The following is a 10128-nucleotide window of genomic DNA, read 5'->3' as shown; positions in this document are numbered from 1 at the left end:
AACAACAACAACGGCATTCCTACAGAGCTACATATAGATTATTTTCTTTTAATCCATAAATCATGCATTCATGTAAATCCAGGACATATAATGAGGACAAAATTGTAGTGATTTATTTTATATAACCAGGTGTGTCATAGCCAAATTAATTATTGAGACATTGGTTATTTAATGGCATAGTTTTGCAATGTTAAAATTGGTTTTTCTTCATTTATATTAGGTTAAGGGAGCTTTGGTGGCTTAGGACTTGAGTTAGCAACCTAAAGGCACATGGTTCGAATCCACTAGCTGCTCCATGGGAGAAAGATAATCTACGCCCTTGCAATTAACTGCCTCTGGAAATTCATAGCTGAAAGGTCAGCTATAAGTCAGTTATGACTCAATTTCAAGTAACAACAAAAACAACTATATTAAGTTAATTATATTTCGTTTGCAACCAATATATGACAATTTTCATATTTATTTGATCTAGGTAAATCCCTTTAATATTATTAAAAGCAGTGCTTTTGACCTGCTCCATCTAGCTCCTGTCTTCCTTGAGTATTTCTTTTTCATCTGTTTCTTTGGGTTTTCCTTACCATGCTGCCATTGTTGTCATTGCCATGGAATCTGCTGTTGACTCCTGGAAAGCCCATGCCAGTAAGAGGAAATACGATATGATCCTGATTGGTTGCAGACTGGACAGTTGATATCCTTATGGTTCTTATTGGATTATATTCAGAAGGATGTCACCAAGCTTTTCCTCCTAGTCCATTTTAGTTTGGAAGTGGCACAGAACACAGAAACCTGCTCAATGTTATAGTAACACATCAGCCTCCACTGACAGATGAGTGGTGGTTGGGCCTGCATGAGGTGTGTTGACTGAGAATCAAACCCATATTCACTGCTGACTCTGAGAAGAATGGAAATCCCAGAACACTTGCTTATGTTTATTCAAAATCTATAGTCAGACCAGGAGACAGTTGTAAGAACAGAGCAGGGAAACACAACATGGTTCAAAATCAGGAAAGGTGTATGCCAGGGAACACATCCAATCTCCAGGCCTTTTCAATCTATGTGTGGAAAAGATAGTCTGGGAGATTGGGCTTTAAGAAGAGACATGTGGTGTCAGGACTAGCGGAAGACTCATCAACAATCTGTGTTATGCGGATGATACAATCTTGCTTGTCAAAACTAAGTAGGACCTGAGACATTTGCTGCAGAGGGTCAAGAACTGCAGCCATCAATATAGATTGAAGCTCAACATTAAGAAGACAAAATTCTCACACTGGGCCAATTGGTAGCCTCATGATAGATGGAGAAGAGATTGAGGTTGTTAATAATTTCACCTTGCTTGGCTCCACAGTCAACACCTGTATTACCAGCAGCCAGGAAATAAAAAAGGTGAATTACATTGGGAAAATCTGCTTTTAGGGATCTCTCCAGCATACTGAAGAGCAATGATGTCAGTCTAGAGACCAAGATGAGCCTGATCCAGTCCATAGTCTTCACTACTGCACAGGAGAGCAGGACAATGACTATGAATAATAGAGGAAGAATCAATGCCTTTAAGTTGTGGTGCTAGAGAAAAGAATTGAAAATATTATGGACTGCCAAGAGAACAAACAAGTACATTTTGTATAGGGTGAAATCCAGTTGCTCCTTGGAGGCAAGGATTTTGAAACTCCGTCTGACATACTTGTGCATGTTGCCAAGAGGGAGTAGTCCTTGGAGAAGGACATCATGCCTCAGAGGGCAGATGGACAGCACAAGAGAAAGACCCTGGATGAGAGATTGACTCAGTGACTGGGATAATTGGGGTAGGTGTGTCACAGATAATGAAATTAGCTCAAGATAGAGCAGGGTTCATAGCTATTGCACATAGGGTTGCTATGAGTCGCAGGTGACTCAATGAAATATAACAACAACAAAGGCCCTTTATCTACCCCTTTTTCTTAACATACATGCTATTATGTTATATGCCCATAGAAAAAGATTCCACACATTGGTCTCATGCTTTTACAGTTTTCCTTCATGTTTAAATGTGCTTTGAACTTTCTCTCTAACAATATATTGAGCTTGGCAAGCGTGTTTTCAGTTATCCCTCTACCTTGCTAGCATTCCATTCCTCAATAATACAACTCAGATAATGTTGGTAAGTATATTCTTAGTTGCAAGTATCAGATACATACTCTGGCAAACTTTAACAGGAAAGTAATTTAGTATTGTTGTTAGGTACTGCTGAGTCAAGTAGACTGCATAGTGACTCTATGTACAACAGATCTGAACCCTGTCCTATCCTGTGCCACTCTCTCACTTCCTGACACACTGGAGTGCACCAATGCAGTCACTGTGCCAATCCACCTAGTTGAGGGTCTTCCTCTCTTTTGCCATCCAAGGCTTGTTATTGTAATGTGTCATCGAGTTGCCTACGACTCATAGTGACCTATGTACATTAGCTCAGAAACCTACCCTATCCTCACCCAATCTCATCATCTTCGATAGACTTAATCCCATTGCTCCAGTCACTGAGTCAATCCATCTCATCCTGGATCTTCCTCTCCTGCTCTCTCCCTCCAACCTTCCAAGCATGATGTCCCTCTCCATGGACTAGTCCCTTCTGGCCATGTTCCCAAAGTATGTGAGATGTATAACCTCAATATTTTTGCCTCCAGGAAGCAGCTTGGTTTCACACTTTCCAGGACAGGTCTGTTTGTTCTCCTGGCAGTCCACAGTATGTTCAATAATCTTCTCCAGAACCATGACTCAAAAGCATCAATCTTTTTTCTATCATCTTTAGTTATTGTTCAACTCTTGAATGCATAGCAAATAATTGTGAGGATCATGACCTGGGTCAGGTGCACCTTAGTCACCAGACTGACATCATTGCTCTTTAGTACTCTAGAGAGATCTTTGACACCAGACTTTCCAGTACAGTTTGTGTTTTGATTTCCTGCCTGTTGATTGTGGAACCAAAAGGCTGAAGATATTAACAATCTCAATTTCTTCTGCATCTAGCATGAAGTTTCTAATTGGTCCATTGGTGAGAAAGGGTATTAACACATACATTATAAAAAGGCTGGAGAAATAAGATTTTAGGAGGACAGAAATCTAGACAGGTTTGGTTCATGTAGTAGAAATGTTTCAACGGTTTTTGTGGAAACTTTTCTAGACTTGACAACATTTCAATGTTTTTCTGTCTTTCATGTAATTTTATCAAAAGCCAAAGTCCCAATACATGCCATGGTATTAATCAATCATAAAAAGAAATGAAGCTGTCAGTGAACCTTGAAAGTAATTTGCTGAGTGAAATGTGTCAAATGCATAAAGATAAATACTGTATGATCTCATTTATGTATTGTTGAAATTAGGCGTATAAAGGCAGCTCTGATTCACAATGACCCTGTGTACAACAGAACAAAATACTATCTTGTCCTGTACCATCTTCACAGTCTCTGTCGTTTCTATTATCACTGTGTCAGTCCATCTCTTTGAGAGTATTCTTCCTCTTTACTGACCCTCTATGTTTCTAAGCATAATATCCCTGTTTTTCTTGAGGTTATTTGTTGGTTCAGTTGTGAGGATTTTTCTTTTCTTTATGGTGTACTGTAATCCATACTGAAGACTTTGTTCTTCTTCAATAAGTGCTTCAAATCCTCTTTACTTTCAGAGGGTAAGATTGTGCCATCTGTGTAACACAGGCTGCTGATGATATTCCCCCAATCTTAATGTCACATTCTTCTTCATCGTTTAGAGAAAATTGAGTGTACTCCAGCGGTGGTAGGATAACTTGGAAAAAGATAGCAAGAATGGTTGCATAATATGAGGAACATAATCAATATCAGTATGTAAAAATTGTTGGAGAATATCTTGCTGAGTATATTTTCAGTACGATAAAAGGAAAAAATAAACACACAAACTATATAAAAATCCCAAGAGAGCATGGTTTGTTATCCCAGCTCTGGTTAATTCACCCCTTCCTAGGTTCCTTTTACTTGGATTAATGTGAAGACCAGAATTTTAGTTCCACTGGTTATACACAAATTGGAGAGAGGTGATTCCCACAAAACAAACAGGTACAGTTAATTTTGGAATGCTGGAAGAGCACAAAATGCAATGAATGCTTACACAGGTGACTTAGGGGTAAAATTAGGGGTAAATGATCTAGTTTGCCTGTCAAATTGTACAATCAAAAAGGCAACCCATCTCAAGCAAGACCCACACCTCACTCCATACACAAAAACCAACTCAAGGTGGATCATGGACCTAGGACTAAAACCAAGGACTATAAACTTCAATACAGAAAAACTAGGAACAACACTAGAAGTCCTAATCCACAACATAAATAGTCTTCCCAGTATCCTGGAAAACCTACAACCAGGAGAAGATAACATAGATGAATGGGATCTTCTAAGACTCAAATCCCTATGCACATCCAAAAACTTCTCCAATAGGGTAAAAAGGGAAGTCACTGACTGGGAAAAAGTATTCGGTAATAACATATCAGATAAGGGACTTATATCCAGAATTTATGAAATACTTGAGCACCACAACAAGATAAAGGTAAATAATCCAATAGAAAAATGGGCACAGGATATGAACAGGCACTTCACCGAAGACGACATTCAGATGGCTAACAAGCACATGAAAAAATGCTCAAAATCCCCAGCCCTAAGAGAGATGCAAATTAAAACAACTATGAGATATCATCTCACCCCAGTCAAAATAGCAAAATTTAACAGAACAGCAAGCAACAAATGCTGGCGAGGTTGTGGAGAAACTGGAACCCTGATTCACTGTTGGTGGGAGTGTAAAATGGTGCAACCCCTGTGGAAAGCAGTATGGCGCTTTCTCAAAAAGTTGCAAATAGAGATACCATTTGACCCAGCAATTCCACTACTGGGAATATACCCTGAAGAGACCATAACTGACATCCAAGCAGATATATGCACACCCGTGTTTACTGCAGCTTTGTTCACAATAGCAAGGGGTTGGAAACAACCCAAGTGCCCATCAACAAACGAATGGCTAGAGAAGCTGTGGTATATTCGCACAATGGAATACTATGCTGCATTGAAAAACAAGGAACTCATGCAATATTACTCAAAATGGTTGACTCTGGAGAACATTATGCTGAGTGAAATATCCCAGTCACAAAAGGACAAATATTACATGATGCCACTATTGTAGAATGGGACTAACCTCGGGGTTGGGGAGAGACTGAGTAAGATGGGTTCAATAATGTATACTGCACTGAAACAGAGGAGGGAGAAAACTGTTTAAAAGAGATATTTGACTAGGTATTTCTGTCACCACAGGAGTCTAGAGCGATGGCTACATGGTGGAGGGGACCTGGGGGAGGGTTTGTAAAACAATGAAAGAATCTTTTCTTTTACTTTTCCATAATTTTTGACTCATGTACTCATAACTTGTTAGTTAAATTTGTTTCTTCTAGGTTGCAACACCCCCATGACACATCTTCAAGGATATGAACATGGACGGCTAAGCACAATTAATAACAGTGCATCTAAATTCCAATATCAATCTCCGTAATAGTCTATGTGTTTCCTACTGCCAAAGGGGCCCTTTAGAGTAGTGAGAGAAGATCTTCACCCTGAAACCCACAGCGTCCCTTTTCAGCAGGAAGTAGCGAAGAGAATGCGCCATCCCCTTTCCCTTATGAATCAGGGTGAAGTCTCTCTCAGGGAGGAGTAATAGGGAATGGCAAAGGACACATCAGAACTGACTTTGACAAGCACTGTGGCAATTGGACAATTAAAACAGACATTCAGATGGCGGGGGAAGAAGAACAAACTGGGGAGGAGGCTAGAAAGAATGGTGCAGCAATGAAGGAATGAAAACCCAAAATCCCTGTAAATGTTCATTAAAACTAATAAAATTTAATAATTTAAAAAAAAAAAAAGGCAACCCATCTCACCCACCCTTTCTTTAACTGTGTAGGTGACAGACACTAGGCCAATTTAACCTAAACCTGGAATTTAGCCAGATCTGGTTTTCCAATTAGTGAAGATTTTTGTTAGTCTGTGACTTAGCTTTGCTGCCAGGTTTCTGATGAATTCATTTTATTGAGGATAATATCTAGAAAGCTAAAATGTTCCATGATTATAAATGAATCCTTTTCATTAATATTTAGAGATTACACTCATTTTTTATGAGCAGATGGGAACAAATTATAACTTGGCCTTTACTGTGCAAAATTAATAGCCATTAATCAACATTTAGGCAAACTCAAGGCAGGTTCTGAGTGCTAGAATTTGTTGATTAACGTTGTTTTCTTTTGTTAATTGACTTATTAGGTGACAGAAGTCCTTTCAAATGACTATCTTCTGCAGATGTGTCTGCTTCAGAGTCTCTTTTGTTTCTTGGAAACCACAGCTGTTGGCCTTGAGATTAATGAATGGAGAGGATGGTTTCCAGGAAGGCCCTGGTGGAGGGCCCAGGGGGGGCCACCCACAGACAGACAACTTTACATTAAGCTTTTCTTGATTGGCATTGCAGGATGCTGCTTCTCACTACCCTAGTTTGTTAAAAACAAGGCAACAGTCAATTGTGAGTCAGCAGTAAGTATGTCAGAGTAGAGGCTGGTGACACTTGGCCTCACATCCTTTGGGCCATAAGAACATTATGTTGGCCCTCAACGAGATGGACTGACCCAGTGACTTTCAGAAGGGACTTGAGTATGTTGGAGTTCCTGAGGGTGGGATAGGATAGGGCAAGGTTTAGATCCAGTTTCCTAGTGTTGTTATGATTAGTACTCAGCTCGATGCACATAAAAGCAACAATATTTTGAAAGCAGAGTGTGAGACCTTTCTTCCTAGGTGCCTCTGGGGTGACAGTAGCTGCTGGCTTTCTAGTTAGTAGCTGAAGGCTTACGCTTTGTGCCATCGAGGAATTGTAATTTGATAATACTATTCTACCTACATAATTTTTGGCTTGTTCCAATGTACTTTCTCTGTAGTCTTATCTGCTAGATTTCCCCTCTCACCTTGAGTTTGGTTTATAGGAGGTGTCTTACTTGGAAAGTAAGAATCCTCTGCAGGCAGAAGAACTGTTTCATACTCTGCTGTTTCTGTTTGGGAATTCTTATTAACTTTTAAACAAGAAGTCTTCTCTCTTTCATTGTTTTGGTGGTTGAGTTTGAAGTTCTTGTTTCTGAAAACCAAGGATTTATGGTGAAAAGAAAACGTTTAAAATCAAGGTAAATGGCAAGACTCCAATGATCCAGATATACAAGCAGACTCATTAAAATCAGCTACCAGTTCTCTGCGCTGAGAGGATACTCATACAGCATCCAGGTTCCTTTCTGTCACAGGGCAGTGGTAGCCAAAGTTTCCCCAAACTTCCACTGCAAATGGTATCGGAAAAGCATGTGGCTAAGATAGGCCCTCGTGGCAGACAGAACCACCATTATATCCAGGCCGTTTCACCAAGATTTCCCTGGTTCTGTTTACTTCTCTTGAAACATGGTTGGGTTTTTGTTTGTTTGTTTTAAAACAGCAAGAAGTAACATAAGCTGAATGGTAAGCACAGTGTTGTGTAGGAAGTGCTCAAGAAGTGGGGTTTTTTGTTTGTTTGTTTTGTGTTTTTAAAGAAGTGGTCTTTTAGTTTACTCAGACCGCTTTTCTCCTTACCTCTTGCTTCTCTGTGGACTAAGGTCTTCTCCTTGGAGCTGCAGGCTCCTGTTCTTGAATGATTTGCTCTTCAGACAGAATGGAATGTGTTAAGAGCTGGAGTTAGAAAATAGAAAGGGAAGAAGCCATTCAACTTTTCTCAAGCGGAAAGAACTGAAAACCACATTCAAGCAAATTGCAATATTAAGGGATTCTATGGGTAAAATCTTGAATGATCATAGAAGAAGCATCAAAAGAAAGGAATATACAAAGTCACTACCAAAAACTATTGACTACAATGGAACAATTTCAGGAAGTAGCATATGATCAAGACCGCTGGTGATGAAGAAAGTACTTCAAGCTGCACTGAAGGCATTGGCAAAAATAAGTCTCCATGAATTGATGAGATACCAAGTGATGTAATTTAACAAACAATGCAGCCCTGGACATTAACTATGTTAAGAAATTTGGAAGACAGATACAGGGCCAAGTGATTGGAAGAGATCCTTATTTTTTTCCATTCCTAAGAAAACTGACCCAGATGAATGTGGAAATTATCAAATAATATCATTGATATGACATACAATTAAAATCTTGATAAAGATTATAAAAAAAAATGACTAGAATAATACACTGACAGCTGACTGCCAGAAGATCAACCTGAATTTAGAAGAGTCATCAGGGATATTATTGTTGACATCAGATGGTTCTTAGCCGGGGGCAGCAAATACCAGAAGAATGTCTATTTATGTTTTATTAACTATGGAAAGGCACTTGACTGTGTAAATCATGACCAATTGAGAAGAATGGGAACCCAAGAACATTTAATTTTGCTTATGTAAAATCAATACCTAGACCAAGAAGCTGTTGTTAGAACAGAGTAGGGAAATACTGTATGGTTTAAAATTGAGAAAGATGTATGCAAGGGTTAAGTTCTTTTTCTACAAAACAAGGGATAGGGACATGGAAAGAGCAGAGTTGTATTTTAATTGGAGAGAATACATACATATATAATGTTAACTTATGCAAATTTTTACTATAGACCAGAAGTTCATTGTACTTGCTGTTATTTTTTGTATGTTATAGGTTACTTGTGTTAAGGTAAATAAAAACACAAAAAGGAAAAACTATAATTGCAACTTTTCAAAGGGTCCATTTTTTTTCCCCAGTATACACTTCTGTACTGAGTTGAATTCAAATTGTTCTTTTGGAAACCTTCAAACCCTTTTAAACCTCCTCCACAGGTCATGTGGAATCTGAATTTATTTAGAGTAAATTTCATCAGAATAAAACAACAAAATGTTATCTCACATATTTTGAACATGTTTTCAGGAGAAAATAATCCTTGAAGAAGGATATCACACTTGGTAAAACAGAGTCAGAGAGAGAGAGGAAGCCCCTCAATGACATGGATTAACACAGTGGCTACAGCAGTAGATTGAAACATGGTGGAGACAGACGCCTAGCAATTGTGGGGATGCTCAGGCTCGGTGTAATTCATTCTGCTGTATACACTGCCACTTACATGTTTGTATAAACTCAGTCACACTGGAAACCAGGCAGCCTCCATAGCTCCAGAAAGAGAAATGAAATTCTGTTCAGCATTTGTCTATAGGATTCCTCTGTAGAATCTTTGATGAAAATGTTCAATGATGTAACCTCTTCTGGTCCATGGCAAATGTGGCAACTGCCCCTGGCTGATAGCAGCTACACACCCCTCCTGATGCTCGTTCTTTCTTTTACTCATCCAGGTGAATAGACACCAAGAGTAACTTGATAGTCACTTGGAAGTTTATAAGACTGTTAAAAACTTTGTGATATGCAATAAAGGAGAGCCGAACAGAGAACAAAGCACTGAACACAGTCATAGAATAGGCCAATTAACTGGTATGTGCCTTGAAACCATTCCGTTAACCCTCCAAACCAAGAAACAGAATCTCTTGAGGTGTTTGATTACACATAGAAAGCAACATAAGAAGAGGCACCTCTTAATTTTTGGTGATATTATAGAAACATACTTCACACAACACTTGTTAATACAAATTTTTTGCAGATACACAGTTTAATGACATCAATTACAATATTGACTGTGAAACCCTTAATCAATGTCAAATTTCTCATTACTCTAAAATGAAACTCAGTAGATTGAAAACAAGTGCTTTCTTTGTTCTCTCCTTCCTGCCCCTGGTGATCATGAATCAACTTTCATTTCTATACAGTCCCCTGTTCTTGTCATTTTATACAAGTGAGGTTATGTTATTATTGTTATAGTTATGTGCTGCCAACTTGCTTGCAACTCATAGTGACCCTATGTACAACAGCTCTGACACCTGCTCTATTTTGAACCAACCTCATTGTCCCTGAGATCCTCCCACTACCCTAGTCATTGAGTCAATCCATCTCATTCAGGGTCTTCCTCTCTTGCACTGTCCCTCCACCCTTTTAAACATGATGTCCCTCTCCAAGGACTGGTCTTTGCAACTTTCCCAAAGTATGTCAGACAGAGTTTCAAAATCCT

Source organism: Elephantulus edwardii, unplaced genomic scaffold, assembly GCF_000299155.1.
Source record: "Elephantulus edwardii isolate Elephantulus edwardi_28Jun2011 unplaced genomic scaffold, EleEdw1.0 scaffold00160, whole genome shotgun sequence".
NCBI classification, from domain to species: Eukaryota; Metazoa; Chordata; class Mammalia; order Macroscelidea; family Macroscelididae; genus Elephantulus; species Elephantulus edwardii.
The sequence above is the reverse complement of the archived record's forward strand: the minus strand, read 5'-3'. Positions refer to the sequence as shown.